The sequence below is a fragment of the Coregonus clupeaformis genome, chromosome 12 (genome assembly GCF_020615455.1).
Source record: "Coregonus clupeaformis isolate EN_2021a chromosome 12, ASM2061545v1, whole genome shotgun sequence".
Lineage (NCBI taxonomy): Eukaryota > Metazoa > Chordata > Actinopteri > Salmoniformes > Salmonidae > Coregonus > Coregonus clupeaformis.
Window position 1 is genome coordinate 50,698,804 of NC_059203.1, and position 16,823 is coordinate 50,715,626.

Here is a 16,823-nt window from a genome sequence, read left to right on the forward strand (position 1 = left end):
GGTTGTTTTCCTGATACCAGACTCCCAGAGCCTTCACCTCCTCCCTGTAGGTGGTCTCGTCATTGTTGGTAATCAAGCCTACTACTGTTGTGTCGTCTGCAAACTTGATGATTGAGTTGGAGGCGTGCTTGGCCAGGCAGTCATGGGTGAACAGGGAGTACAGGAGGGGGCTGAGCACGCACCCTTGTGGGGCCCCAGTGTTGAGGATCAGCGAAGTGGAGATGTTGTTTCCTACCTTCACCACCTGGGGGCGACCCATCAGGAAGTCTAGGACCCAGTTGCACAGGGCGGGGCTCAGACCGAGGGCCTCAAGCTTAATGATGAGCTTGGAGGGTACTATGGTGTTGAATGCTGAGCTATAGTCAATGAACAGCATTCTTACATAGGTATTCCTCTTGTCCAGATGGGATAGGGCAGTGTACAGTGTGATGGCGATTGCATCGTCTGTGGATCTATTGGGGTGGTAAGCAAATTGAAGAGGGTCTAGGGTAACAGGTAAGGTAGAGATGATATGATCCTTGACTAGTCTCTCAAAGCACTTCATGATGACAGAGGTGAGTGCTACGGGGCGATAGTCATTTAGTTTGGTTACCTCTTGGGTACAGGAACAATGGTGGCCATCTTGAAGCATGTGGGGACAGCAGACTGGAAAAGGGAGAGATTGAATATGCCCGTAAACACACCAGCCAGCTGGTCTGCGCATGCTCTGAGGACGCGGCTAGGGATGCTGTCTGGGCCGGCAGCCTTGCGGGGGTTAACATGCTTAAACGTCTTACTCACGTCGGCCAGGAGAAGTAGAGGCCACAGTCCTTGGTAGTGGGCCGCATTGGTGGCACTGTGTCATCCTCAAAGCGGGCGAAGAAGGTGTTTAGCTTGTCTGGAAGCGAGATGTCGGTGTTGGCGACGTGGCTGGGTTTTCCTTTTGTAGTCCGTGATTGTCTGTAGACCCTGCCACATACGTCTTGTGTCTGAGCCGTTGAATTGCGACTCCACTTTGTCTCTATACTGATTTTTGCCAGTTGAATTACCTTGCGGAGTGAGTAGCTACACTGTTTGTATTCTGCCATATTCCCAGTCACCTTGCCATGGTTAAATGCGGTGGTTTGCACTTTTAGTTTTGCGCGAATGCTATCCACGGTTTCTGGTTAGGGTAGGTTTTAATAGTCACAGTAGGCACAACATCACCTATACACTTCATGATAAACTCAGTCACCATTTCAGTGTATTCATCTAAATTATTTTCGCAAGCTACCCGGAACATATCCCAGTCCGTGTGATCAAAACAATCTTGAAGCGTGGATTACGATTGGTCAGACCAGCGTTGAATAGTCCTTAGCACGGGTACTTCCTGTTTGAGTTTCTGCCTATTTGAAGGGAGGAGCAAAATGGAGTGATGGTCAGATTTGCCAAAAGGAGGGCGGGGAGGGCCTTATAACCATCCCGGAAGTTCGAATAGCAATGTTCGAGGATTTTAGCAGCCCGAGTACAACAGTCGATATGTTGATAGAACTTCGGCAGCCTAGTTCTCAAATTTGCTTTGTTAAAATCCACGGCTACAATAAATGCAGCCTCAGGATATGTGGTTTCCAGTTTGCATAAGGTCCAGTGAAGTTCTTTGAGGGCCATCGTGGTATCGGCTTGAGGGGGGATATACACGGCCGTGACTATAACCAAAGAAAATTCTCTTGGGAGATAATAGGGTCGGCATGTGATTGTGAGGTCTTCTAGGTTGGGTGAACAAAAGGACTTGAGTTCCTGTATGTTACTACAATTACACCATGAGTTGTTAATCATGAAAAACACACACCTCCTCCCTTCTGCTTCCCGGAGAGATATTTATTTCTGTCTGCGCGATGATTTGAGAACCCCTGTGGCTGGACCGATTTCGACAGAATATCCCCAGAGAGCCATGTTTCCGTGAAACAAAGTATGTTACAGGCCCTGATGTCTCTCTGGAAAGAAATCCTTGCCCTGAGCTCGTCGACCTTGTTATCCAAAGACTGAACATTATCGAGTAGTATACTTGGAAGCTGTGGGTGGTGCGCGAGCCTCCTAAGTCGAACCAGCAGGCCACTCCAAGTGCCTCTCCTCCGCCGGCGATGTTTTGGGTCAGCCACTGGAATCAGTTCAATTGCCCTGGGGAGAGCAAACAAAGGATCTGCTTTGGGAAAGTCGTATTCCTGGTCGTAATGCTGGTGAGTTACCGCCGCTCTGATATCCAATAGTTTTTCCCGGCTGTATGTAATGACACAAAACACTTTCTGAGCTAATAATGTAAAAAAATAATACATAAAAAAACAAAATACCGCAAAGTTTCCTAAGAGCTAGTCGCGAGGCCGCCATCTTCGTCAGCGCCAAGGATGTTGTACGGGATCTAGTTTCAGGCATTTCTTTTACTTTCAATAGTAGTTCCAAGATGGCGTAGTAGTGCAGTTGTGTTTTTATCGTCTGTCTGTAAATAGCCTGTAAATACCCTATTTTTCGTACATATTTCCCTATCAGACTTTTCATCCTTCTACAAGATATACTTTCCTGCAACCCGCCTCACTCAATGTGGAACGGATTCTATTATTGACTTACCTTGACTTACCTTTATCTAGAATCTAGAATCTCCAGTTGAAACTAGCTAGCCAGCTAACTAGCTACTTGCTATTTGCTATTAGCCACAGCTAGCGGTGTTTCACCCAGGACATTGGATTTTTTTCTGCGGGATTAATTTTAATCACTGGACATTGATCACCGGATATTCGGCCAGTCTGCACAGCGCGTTATCGACCCAGAACATATCCGTTTTTCCGCCGGAATCACTGAATCACTGGACCTTTAACTCCGGATTTCATCGCTACCAGCTAGCTACCACCAGCCAGCTACAACAAAACGGACGCTGTGGTCTGGCTAATCAAATCATCCTGAGCTAGGCCCATCGCCCATCTCCCGGCTATCTACCTCTCTGTCAACCGGACGGGACCACCTAGTGTTGACACGGAGCCCCGCCGATCCTACACGACTGGTCTGCGGACGAAATCGTCTGATGTGGTTACGACGTTAACCACGAAGATTCCATCCATCTGCTAGCCCTGGCCCGCTAGCCGTGGCCTCTTACTAGTGCTTCACCACCGGACCTTATGATAACTCAGCTATACAGCTGATATCTGCTGGACTGTTCCTTTTTACGGTACTACATCCTGTTTATGTTTAGCCTCAGCCCAAACATGGTTAGTTTATTGTTGTTTCGGTTATTTCTAATTGTACTATATCACTGTAGACCCCCAGCCTAGCTAAACCTGCATTAGATAGCTCCTTTGCACCTCCCCCTATACACGCGGAGACCGACTCAATTGATGACTCTAGCGATGCTATCTCTTTCATTGTTACCCAACGCTTAGGGTTACCTCCACTTTACTCATATCCTTCCATATCCTTGTCTGTACATAATGCCCTGAATCTTTTCTATAACACCCGGAAATCTGCCCCCTTTATTCTATGTACCCAACGCACTAGAAGACCAGTTCTTAAAGCCTTTAGCCGTATCCTTATTCTAGTCCTCCTCTGTTCCTCTGGTGATGTAGAGGCTAACCCAGGCCCTGCAGTCCTCAGTATCACTCCTACTCCCCAGGCGCTATCATTTGATGACTTCTGTAATCGCAAAAGTCTTGGTTTCTTGCACATAAATATCAGAAGTCTACTTCCTAAGTTTGAGTTATTCACTGCGTTAGCACACTCTGCCAACCCTGATGTTCTAGCAGTGTCTGAATCCTGGCTCAGGAAGGCCACCAAAAATTCTGAAATTTCCATCCCCAACTATAACATTTTCCGTCTAGATAGAACTGCCAAAGGGGGTGGAGTTGCAATCTACTGTAGAGATAGCCTGCAGAGCTCTATCATACTATCCAGGTCTGTGCCCAAACAGTTTGAGCTTCTACTTCTAAAAATCCACCTTTCCAGAAATAAGTCTCTCACTGTTGCCGCTTGCTACAGACCCCCCTCAGCCCCCAGCTGTGCCCTGGACACCATATGTGAATTGATTGCCCCCATTTATCCTCAGAGTTTGTACTGCTTGGTGACCTAAATTGGGATATGCTTAATACCCCAGCCATCCTACAATCCAAGCTAGATGCCCTCAACCTCACGCAAATTATCAACGAACCTACCAGGTACAACCCTAAATCCGTAAACATGGGTACCCTCATAGATATCATCCTGACTAACATACCCTCTAAATACACCTCAGCTGTCTTCAACCAGGATCTCAGCGATCACTGCCTTATTGCCTGCGTCCGTAACGGGTCCGCGGTCAAACGACCACCCTCATCACTGTCAAACGCTCCTAAAACACTTTAGCGAGGAGGCCTTCCTAATTGACCTGGCCCAGGTATCCTGGATGGATATAGATCTCATTCCGTCAGTAGAGGATGCCTGGTTGTTCCTTAAAAGTAATTTCCTCTCAATCTTAAATAAACATGCCCCATTCAAAAATACAGAACTAAGAACCGATATAGCCCCTGGTTCTCCTCAGACTTGACTGCCCTTGACCAGCACAAAAACATCCTGTGGCATACAGCATTAGCATCAAATAGCCCCCGCGATATGCAACTTTTCAGGGAAGTTAGGAACCAATATACACAAGCAGTCAGGAAAGCAAAGGCTAACTTTTTCAAACAGAAATTTGCATCCTGTAGCACTAACTCCAAAAAGTTTTGGGACACTGTAAAGTCCATGGAGAATAAGAGCACTTCCTCCCAGCTGCCCACTGCACTGAGGCTAGGAAACACTATCACCACCGATAAATCTACAATAATCGAGAATTTCAACAAGCATTTTGCTACAGCTGGCCATGCTTTCCATCTGGCTACCACTAACCCGGCCACCAACTCTGCACCCTCTGCTGCAACTTGCCCATGCCCCCCGCTTCTCCTTCACACAAATTCAGACAGCTGATGTTTTGTAAGCGCTGCAAAATCTGGACCCCTACAAATCAGCTGGGCTAGACAATCTGGACCCTTTCTTTCTAAAACTAGCCGCCGAAATTGTCGCTACCCCTATTACTAGTCTGTTCAACCTCTCTTTCATAACGTCTGAGATCCCCAGAGATTGAAAGCTGCCGCGGTCATCCCCCTCTTCAAAGGGGGTGACACTCTAGATCCAAATTGCTACAGACCTATATCCATCCTGCCCTGCCTTTCGAAAGTATTCGAAAGCCAAGTTAACAAACAGATAATTGACCATTTCGAATACCACCGTACCTTCTCCGCTATGCAATCCGGTTTCGAGCTGGTCACGGGTGCACTTCAGCCACGCTCAAGGTCCTAAACGATATTATAACCGCGATTGATAATAGACAGTACTGTGCAGCCATCTTCATCGACCTGGCCAAGGCTTTCGACTCTGTCAACCACCGCATTCTTATTGGCAGACTAAATAGCCTTGGTTTCTCAAATGACTGCCTCGCCTGGTTCACCAACTACTTCTCAGATAGAGTTCAGTGTGTGTCAAATCGGAGGGCCTGTTGTCTGGACCTATGGCAGTCTCTATGGGGGTGCCACAGGGTTCAATTCTTGGGCCGACACTTTTCTCAGTGTATATCAATGATGTCGCTCTTGCTGCTGGTGACTCTCAGATCCACCTCTACGCAGACGACACCATTTTGTATACATCTGGCCCTTCATTGGACACTGTGTTAACAAACCTCCAAACGAGCTTCAATGCCATACAACAATCCTTCAGTAGCCTCCAACTGCTCTTAAACACTAGTAAAACTAAATGCATGCTTTTCAATCGAACGCTGCTGGCACCCGCCCACCCGACTAGAATCACCACTCTCGACGGGTCTGACCTAGAGTATGTGGACAACTACAAATACCTAGGTGTCTGGTTAGACTGTAAACTCAACTTCCAGACTCACATAAAGAATCTCCAATCCAAAGTTAAATCTAGAATCAGCTTCCTATTTCGCAACAAAGCCTCCTTCACTCATGCTGCCAAACATGCCCCTCGTAAAACTGACTATCCTACCGATCCTTGACTTCGGCGATGTCATTTACAAAATAGCCTCCAACACTCTACTCAGCAAATTGGATGTAGTCTATCACAGTGCCATCCGTTTTGTCTCCAAAGCCCCATACACTACCCACCACTGTGACCTGTACGCTCTTGTTGGCTGGTCCTCACTACATGTTCGTCCGTCAAACCCACTGGCTCCAGGCCATCTATAAATCACTGCTAGGCAAATCCCTGCCTTATCTTAGCTCATTGGTCACCATAGCAGCACCCACCCGTAGTCTGCGCTCCAGCAGGTATATCTCACTGGTCATTCCCAAAGCCAACACCTCCTTTGGCCGCCATTCCTTCCAGTTCTCTGCTGCCAATGACTGGAACGAATTGCAAAAATCTCTGAAGCTGGAGACTCTTATCTCCCTCAATAACTTTAAGCATCAGTTGTCAGAGCACCTTACCGATCACTGCACCTGTACACAGCCCATCTGAAATTAGCCCACCCAACTACCTCATCCCTATATTGTTATTTATTTTGCTCATTTTCACCCCAGTATCTCTATTTGCACATAATCTCTTGCACATCTAGCATTCCAGTGTTAATACTATTGTAATTATTCTGCACTATAGCCTATTTATTGCCTTACCTCCATAACTTGCTACATTTGCACACACTGTATATATATTTTCTGTTGTATTTCTGACTTTATGTTTTTTACCCCATATGTAACTCTGTGTTGTTGTTTTATTGCACTACTATGCTTTATCTTGGCCAGGTCGCAGTTGTAAATGAGAACCTGTTCTCAACTGGCTTACCTGGTTAAATAAAGGTGAAATAAAATAAAATAAAATTACGCCTGCTACGTTAGGTTAGTCAAAACCTAACATACACAAAGTATTACATGCATTTGAATTAAATCAAATAGGCAATTATTTTTATTAAACTATGAAAGGATGGGTCCCCAGCAGGGTTTCTGTTAGGAAAATGTGGTGCCGGACAACGTGACAACGGGAAGATTTTAAATTACCGGCCATTTGAGAAATGTACTGGACCCATATGCATTGGGTGCGTAACCCGTTAGGGTATCCACTCACAGTGATCAGAATGACATTAGTCACATTTAGATTATGGTAACTCATCTTAACAGAACATCTCCTGTAATGAGCAGCCAATAAAATGTAATTTGCCAAAATACAATTCTAAACAGTGCACCTGATGCGCCTGATGCGAGCGGTTCCACATGACAGAGATTAAAATCTCTGTTAGAAAATTTGAAAGAGGGGGAATCTATAGATCTATTTATAAAGATGCAACAACTAGGATGGGTTGCTAATATGAATCTGGACAAAGAAAGAAAGTTGATACAGAACAGGAGAGAAATGCTGGTCTTTATAAAATAATTGCCTCCACGTTTCTATAGTCCGGATTTTGCCTAGTCTTCTTTGAAGCAAGGTAAGACATGCCTCATAACATGAAGTAAAACGTTGAGGTTTTAAACAATTAAGTATATGTTTTCAAAATGCATGCTGCCTCCAGCTCACATTGTAAAGTGGTGGGTAACACGCTGATAGCCTGCCTACCATTGCCTATGCACTTGAATGGCAAATGGGAGGCGTGCTTCAATTACAAAAAGAAAATAAATTGTAGCTCTTTTTAATTGTGGCCATCAGAACTGTTTTTAACACGCAATTGCATTTAAAATGGTTGTGCAATGACTGGGCTACAGAATGTACAGTTGAAGTCGGAGGTTTACATACACCTTAGCCAAATACATTTAAACTCAGTTTTTCACAATTCCTGACATTTAATCCTAGTAAAAATTCCCTGTTTTACGTCGGTTAGGATCACCACTTTATTTTAAGAATGCGAAATGTCAGAATAATAGTAGAGAGAATTATTTATTTCAGCTTTTATTTCTTTCATCACATTCCCAGTGGGTCAGAAGTTTACATACACTCAATTAGTATTTGGTAGCATTGCCTTTCAATCGTTTAACTTTGGTCAAACATTTCAGGTAGCCTTCCACAAGCTTCCCACATTAAGTTGGGTGAATATTGGCCCATTCCTCCTGACAGAGCTGGTGTAACTGAGTCAGGTTTGTAGGCCTCCTTGCTCGCACATTCTTTTTCAGTTCTGCCCACACATTTCTATAGGATTGAGGTCAGGGCTTTGTGATGGCCACTCCAATACCTTCACTTTGTTGTCCTTAAGCCATTTTGCCACAACTTTGGAAGTATGCTTGGGTTCATTGTCCATTTGGAAGACCCATTTGCGACCAAGCTTTATCTTCCTGACTGATGTCTTGAGATGTTGCTTCAATATATCCACATAATTTTCCTTCCTCATGATATGATGCCATCTATTTTGTGAAGTGCACCAGTCTCTCCTGCAGCAAAGCACCCCCACAGCATGATAATACACAGCCCAATGTCGCAAGGATCTGTACACAATTCCTGGAAGCTGAAAATGTCCCTGTTCTTCCATGGCCTGCATACTCACCAGATATGTCACCCATTGAGCATGTTTGGGATGCTCTGGATCGACGTGTACGACAGTGTGTTCCAGCAACTTTGCACAGCCATTGAAGAGGAGTGGGAAAACATTTCACAGGCATATCTGTGACCGACAGATGCATATCTGTATTCCCAGTCAAGTGAAATCCATAGATTAGGGCCTAATGAATTTATTTCAATTGACTGATTTCCTTATATGGACTGTAACTCAGTAAAACCTTTGAAATTGTTGCATGTTGTGTTTATATTTTTGTTCAGTGTACATAACCAGAAAAAATAGATTTTGATCAAAGCGAGGAACTGAAATGAAGTTGCCCTTCAGCTAATTCTATCATCAGAAAGATAACAATAAAACTATGGCTGATTTCTGTTTCTCATTCCTGTTGTACCACAGATAGCACAATATATTTAATGACACAGGTAAATCTTTTTGATGATAGGCCTTTCTTTGAAGTCCCAGCTCTTCTGTAAAGGGATCTGATGAGAAACTTGAACAGTCTTTTTTTTAGGTCATGAAATCGACACCCCTTTCCTTTTTTTTCCTGGTTACTGTGGAGGAGTCAATCCCCTAAACCAATTTATAGGAGAGTCTGAGTCACAACAGTTCATCTGAATTTGCAGTAAAGGAGAGAACTTTGACATAATTGCAGGTTTAATTGCATCTTATTCCCTTAATTATAATCAGAGCTGGGTCGCCTTCCCCCCCCCCCCCTTTCTCAACAAAGAAATAACAAGCGTAGAAAATAACAGGCTCATTTCTAAACCCCGTAATTCTAATTTTCTGCCCAAATTGCAACCTAATGATTACAGGCATGAGGTGGAGCCTGACAACAGAAGCAGAAAGAGAAAGAAAAACATCTCTGCCAGGGAGCCTTTGGTGTTTAAGAAAAAAGAATGCCTGAGAAAATGACAGCTCTCTTCCTCCCAAAGGGAGTGCAGTGTAGAACTGGGCCTCTCCAAAGCTCCAATTCCCCATCTAGGCCTTTCACAGGGACGATCGTAAAGGCGATTGGGTTCTCAGCTCTGCCTGCTGCCATGGAGAATGAGTTAATAGGAATTCACTGCAATGGTAAAGTATTAGGAGTGAGGGCTGCCAAATGTCGACATGCTCAAATGGTGCGAGTGGAGAGGGAGGGGATGGGGATGGCAATGGGATGGGATGGGGAGATGGTTACCAGCGGTGCTGAAAGGAACCTCTATAGAAGGGGGAGTGAGCTCCTAAGCTGTCCTGAAGCTGCTGGGTGTTCAGGGCTCAGACTCCAGCTGAGTGCTGAGTGCTGTCCACTTCCATGGGCTGGATGGAGGATTCCCCTGCACCCTCACTCCCCTAATTCCTTTATTGTACTGTAGTCCTTCATATGGTGGGTATAGGCAAGAAGAGAGACTAAATGAACAAATCAGGGGTTAAAGTATAATTAATTTACCTGCGATACAGGACTTCAACTCGTGCACCGAATTTTTTTATGGGCCTAATCATAGAATTACATATAGAATCCCAATTAATTCAGTAGGATTTCTGTGGGCCTAGTCGCAAATATTTGTCATTTAACTTATCAAATGTATTACTTTTTATTGTGGCATAAACACCACCAGTCATGATATTTTCATCTGATTGTCAAACAATCCTTTCAAAGGGCTCCTTTACTAAGCTACCCAGACACGTTCATCCACTTGCAACACATTTCCAGCCTCGAAACAGTGGTGAATGGAAAGAGACATCTGTTACACAAAACACCAAAAAGTGTAATGACATTTGGCGATTGTCATTAAGCCAGAATTTATGCGTCCACTGCTGTCCTCGTGTGTCTCAATGTCGGCCACTCATCTCTGCCTTGGCAAAATGTCAGTGTTCTCATCTAACCACATCACATTTTGGAGCATAGGCTATTCCACCCGTTTTCAAATCAATTAGCTAATTTTTCATGCCTCTGACATGCGGTAATTATAAAAAGTTGTGTAATAGCCTACAGTTTTCTTGACATTTTGTTTGAATTATTGTGATAGGGTCATGTTTTACCAGTACGGTGTACCCCCACTGTTTCTTTTGCCGGGACGCCGTACCGTACTGCCTTAATTTCACTCCTGGGTAAAAGGAATGGATTTTTTTATTTGATGTATGTATGTGCTGCTGGGTGGAAGTACTGGAGCTATGACAGAGAATTATGTCCTTCTTGCTTCATTTGACTTTATTGTGACCAAACATGATATAAATGGTTGCAATACAGTTACAGTAGCCTATGTGAGTCGGTTGCTAAAATGTTTTACAAATGTTGACAAATGTTGCAACCAAATACACATAGTGGGTTAGATAATATAACTTCAAATCTGTTCAAAACTGTTACAAAATCTGTTTAATGCAATGTGGCATCATGCCCCCCGGGCACTGCGCAAGCTGTTTACCCGGCGTTTCACAACAATGCCATATGAACTTTACGTGATAGGCCCCCGCAGGACTCCAATCTGCAGCCACATCAGGTACACTGGCTGGACAACAGATGCAGCTGAGATCCGCTCCATTTTACAAACCTGTAACAAAGAAACCTGGAGCCCCTCCATTGCAAACACAACATACCCTCACATTCGTAAACGCATGCACGCACACGCACACACACACAGACAGTAGTAAAGGGACACCAAATAAGCATAAATAAATAAGAGACGGAGTTGTGTTTCACAGTCTAATCTCTGAGGAGCAGCCAGCAGCAACCTGCCTTTCTTCACCGCTCTTTACCGTACGCAGCATGAGCATTAGCCCATAGAGACTGGGCCACTGCTGGCTCCCAGGCAACCAATTTGTTTGTTTATTGTCTTGGTGTTTTGTCGCGGTTACAGTTCGTTGCAGCCAGCTCAGCTTGGACATGATCCTTTAAATGGCATCTATAAAACAAGGGATATGCTCCCCCATCTCCTCACACGACAAAGCAGATGATGCTGCTGCTGCTACTCTCTCGCTAGCCATGATGGAGCTTAGATATTCTCCTGAAATGCTGTCGGATCCACCTCAGTGGTTCCACGGGGAGGCAGGACATGCTGTATAACGTGATATATGACACACCTAAATGTATTAGCCCATGAAGAACACAGCTGGCAAGGCCTTGCACTGAAGTGCTTTGAACTGCTCAAATATGGTGCAATCCTGTGGATGGCTGGCTGCCTTGTGAAGACCAGCGTTGGGGGTAATGCATTACAAAAGTAGCGTGTTACATAATCAGATTACTTTGATGAGTAACAGAGTAAAATAACGCGTTCCATTTTCAAGTTGGGTAATATTATTACAGTTACTTTGTCAAACAACACATGCACTACTTTCAGAATCATATCTCATATCTCTCTGCACGTTTCCACAATCCGACTTCCTCATTCATTCTCGAGCAGCTGTTTGGAGAAATGTCATGACATCTGCTGTCCGTAGAAATGTATAGAGGGCGCACCTCTGATCTTTGATCTCTGATCATTGATCGCTTCTGTGTAGTAGGACATTGTAGTACTGTACTGATTTTGAGAATGAAAGTGACATGCAGCAGATGATGTTTGTAGGGTCAGTTAAGGTAAAGTACATAGGGTGTCCAATCAAAAACACATCTTTTGACTAATGTGTAAAATAATGTTATTTGTGTAGATACTGCTCTAAGAAAACCAATGGTCCAAACCTAATGTCTCTATCATAATCCATTCAAAAGTTATTGGAGTTTTACCCTTCTATGATGGCCAGAATTGGGGTGGCTAAGTCAATAGAAGCCAGTATTTTCATATTTTAATACACACTTTTCATATGAATGCAACATTTTTCAGGATTTCTCACAAAAACAAGCATATCTCTGTGAAACGTCAACGGAGCACTGAGCAAAGCCTTTTACATTTAATTCAATTTGTAATAATTTGGCTTTTTGCGACCCACAGAAACTACTTTGCAGATGACCACCACAACATGTAAAATCCTCAAGTCGCTGCGAGAAAGCGGCACTAGAGCTCGGTGCTTATTATCGGATGTTTTAGGTTACGAAATCCAACTTTTTGGATCTAATTATATTATAATCATATGTTAGAGAAAGACCTCACTGAACAATTCAGAACATGAAGAATCATATTTGTATTGGTAAAATGTATTTTATAACGTAAGGTAGTGAAATTTCATCACCAAAGCGCGTTTTCACCCCCTACTGTACATGCACGTGTAAATCTTTCAAATGGTGAGTTGGTTTATCAAGGCTGTTTGACAACACCAACAGTATGATATCGTGGTCCTCTGTAGCTCAATTGGTAGAGCGTGGCGCTTGTAACACCAGGGTAGTGGGTTCGATCCCCGGGACCACCCATACGTAAACATGTATGCACACATGACTGTAAGTCGCTTTGGATAAAAGCGTCTGCTAAATGGCATATTATTATTTATTTTTTTAAGATGATCTTTGCTTCTGGTTGCCTGAGTGTGCTAATTGTACAAGTTCCGGCTGGACTTCACATGGCCTACATAAATGGGCATCATGCAGGAAATGCTAAATACATATTTTGCTTGTCTCCTGCATGCAAACAGAGCACAGTGTCTTTTCACATTGATCTGACAGCCAAGAGCTGGAAGAGAACACAAATGCTGCCTAGGGGTTTCTCCTTAAAACTAGACACAAGCCTCTTATCCCTGATAGTCTCTTCTTCTATAAATCACCTGCGGTCTCATGCATATCAAGTGTTCACAGCTCCAGCTCTGTCTGCCTGCCATGCTCCGACGCCTCTCTTTGTTGCCAATGTGACGGCTTCTTTAACAAACAAAAAAAACACCCTGGCTGCTGTATCGCTCACAATGTTTCTTTTAGCACCAGGAAAATATCAGGAGAGAGAGAGAGAGAGAGAGAGAACAGAGAACAGACTATTTGCCACTGAGTTAATGCCTAAACTTAACCTTAAACACTTCGAAATTTGACGTTTTGGACAAACTTCGAAATTTGATGTTTGAGAAACATGGATGAACATCTAATTCTGACATGAGACTGTGAGACCTTGTTGGAAATATAACACTGCACTGAGTTACAGTGCAAATGGCTCCACTTTCAACCACTTTCATCACACGTCTAGCTAGTACAGATTTGGAACAAATGGCACCAACGCAGTTGTCCCAATTTGACCAAGTTTCACTTTTACAGGATAATTGGCCAAAGGGGAGAGCCTAATTGGATCAAACCCTATCATAGACACCCCAACCACCAACCCACCATCCGAACCCACAACCCCAGTCCATTCTCATGAATTGTCCAGCATCGTTTACATCCAGTGCAGTTGAACTGTTCCAGGGTGACCTTTGCTCCGTCTGTCAGCAATACAATAACACAGCCCAATAAAAACCCCTCAGAACAACAGTGGGACCACAAGCAGCTCCGGGGGCTATTGACGGCAATCTATAAAACACTGTAATGGGTTGCCTGTCAGCAGGTGTGAAAGGGAAGATCTACACCTCCTCTGACTCTCTGGAGGGACTTCAATTAATCACAGCAGAGTTGTATCGCCGCTGCGCAATAGGAGACGTAAGGTTATTACCATCTGTGTTCCACAGGATGAAATGCGATGATAGCCACTAATTGCAGAAAGACAGTCAGGGGGATGAAGGACATATGGAAGAACAGAGAACAACGAAGGAGGAGATAGTCAGACAGAGATAAAGAGGATGTGGAGAGAGAGAGAGAGAGAGAGAGAGAGAGAGAGAGAGAGAGAGAGAGAGAGAGAGAGAGAGAGAGAGAGAGAGAGAGAGAGAGAGAGAGAGAGAGAGAGAGAGAGAGAGAGAGAGAGAGAGAGAGAGAGAGAGAGAGAGAGAGAAGAAGAAGAAGGAACGTGCACCACTGTGCTGTGTGTGGTGGCATAATCATGACTATCTACAGGGGCAGACAAGAAAAAGCAAGGCTGATTAGCTCCAAGGACAGTGTTTGTGTCCCCAAAACACAAATCCACAATCATCTGTCTCCTTAATCAGACATCTGCTTTGTTAGAGCATGAAGAGAAAGAATAAAATCACATTTAAAGACAGAGCCCATACTGTGAATAGTCAGACCCACTGCCTCCTCCAATGTGCAGTGTGTCTTAACATATGGAGCTAAGCTTTTCCTAGTTGTCAACACACACATTGTTTTGGTCCACTATGGCTTGGCCTTCTGGTACTAATACAATTTGTTCTAGAACAAATAACTTTTGAGAAACAATAGATTTGATTTTAAATGTATCAAAAACTTGATTTTGAGTTTAATGTTTAAAAACAAAGGTATTAGTCATTTGAGTCATATGTCTCTGTGTTAAGCTTTTTCATAGCAGTGTTAGTGTCAAATATTCCCTGAACTGCACCCCAAAAATGGTGTTGCACACAGAGAAAGAGAGAGAGAGAGAGAGAGAGAGAAAGAGAAAAGGAATCTGCCATTGCATGCTTCAATTATTAGAATTTCTTTAATAAACACCCTCGGTTATGAGATTCACCTTATGCGTGAAGTCATCCCCTCACAGACCTTCATGTGTTGTATTTGAGCTGCACCAGGACCTGTGCCATACACTGGAAAAAATGACTTCACGTTTCTTTTCATTTCATTATTGAAATGAAACCCATCACAACTAATGTCCAGTATCAGTGAACATGGGAGAAATACAACTATTAATATTATGTTGATATAGATCCAATTTATAACGGTGTGCCAACTTTGATCCTCACATTTCATGCATATTCTGTAGGCTAATATGCGGCTATCCATATGGAACACTGTGTTTTACGCACAGGCTAAACGGAAGAAACCAATACCAACACCCGGCTAGATTACATGAATTTAGACCAATGTGAACCGGTATTGTCATCAACCATTATTTATAAGGACTGTATTGGTTTGGATCCCCATCTGTGACAATGGAATACATGCATCCCTATCACAAATGAAGCACAATTTAAAATGATAGTTTTCACAAACAAAACTAATAATAGCCCAAACAAGGATATTTGAACATCGGAGATATTGGTTTTAAGATTCAGTATGTAGCAAAGTCTCATTTTATAAGTATGTAGAAATGGCTGTAAATTCATATATTCAGTCCACAGAATGTGTGATTGATTTAGGCTTTTCCATATGGTGCACATACGTTTTATACTTTTGAAAATAAAGATCACAATAAGCACTTGCGTTCATTATTAGGATATATGAAACACCAAGTAGCCTAGATGATTTACACATTAGCAAAAGTATGTAGCCTAGATAAATTAAATATAATATATATTTATAATGACGCATAGCCTACCTGTCGTTGTGCTGTCAATTAATCCCGTGAAATGCCCCTTTCATTTGCTCTCCATTGTCAAAAACAAAAACAGGATAATGTTAAAGAAATACCATATCCTTAGCACATGAATGTGCCCACCACGACAAAACATAACCTAGGACAATTTTGTAGAAATGAAGCTTTCCGAGCGCACAAATCCCTGAGTCGAGAGAAGTCTAAAATGTATTGCATAGACTTTAAAGCTCGACCGGACCCCCGGCTTGATCCGTAGAGTGGAAAGCAACTGGAAGTCTTCTAAAGTTCCAGGTCCTTTTGCGCTTTTTCAGAACTTCCCAACCGTAAAAGGGCGACAGCTTGGAAGCAAAAACGCATAGTCAATCATTGTTTCTCCAGAACATATTATTATTGTTGCAATTCACCCAGTATTGTAATTTGTTGTGGGTACGTTTCCTCACCGTTCCAGACGAGGCATGAGATGAGGGGTCCGGAGCGTTAGCACCCGGAGGCAGAGCAGGATACCCACCTGAGACAAGTGTATTATTTCAAGCAACGTTACAAGTAAGCCCAGGAAAATACGGACTTCAATGATTTGGCGCCACTCAGTGGCATTTTCACTTGCCGCCTTGGCGTCGTGCAATAGATGTATGATAACGGGCTAATAATAGGCTATGAGATTCATCCCCTGAAATGTGATGGTTTATTGAAGATTTTATGTATCTTTGATATGGTGCCAAGGAAATTGCTACTGTCACATATTAAAATGAAATTAATGGCATATTATAGGACATCTATTACCATGTAGGCTAAATATAATTCTGAAATCCCTCAGATTTAGGCCTACAGTCAATTTGGGATGACGTTATCCTTGATGCACGTAAACTCTGATTCAATGAGAAAACACACTTTTATTCATCAGCTTTTCCATTTCAAATGTTTGAACTCATCCAAGCAAGTATGCATTTCAATAATAGCCTTCAGGAAGCCCAAAGGAATGTAGAAAGCAAGCATTCTCAGACTTGGCCACTGTCAGTTTGGAGGAAACTGATGAGATGAGAGGTTAAAAGAGGTGCCTTGGGCAG

At 43.3% G+C, this 16,823-nt stretch overlaps 1 protein-coding gene across 3 annotated transcripts in view; it reads right to left on the reverse strand.

Moving 5' to 3' along the window:
• The window catches only part of LOC121578720 (chemokine-like protein TAFA-2), a 171,231-nt gene extending 154,971 nt beyond the window's left edge, over positions 1 to 16,260 (reverse strand). For 2 of the 3 annotated variants that reach the window (XM_041893105.1, XM_041893106.1), the window contains exon 1: positions 15,763 to 16,257. The gene's annotated coding sequence lies outside the window, so the exon portion shown is untranslated. Of the gene's footprint in view, positions 1 to 15,762 lie in introns of all 3 variants that reach the window. The other variant, XM_041893107.1, reaches the window with a different exon arrangement.
• Positions 16,261 to 16,823: the final 563 nt, after the last annotated feature.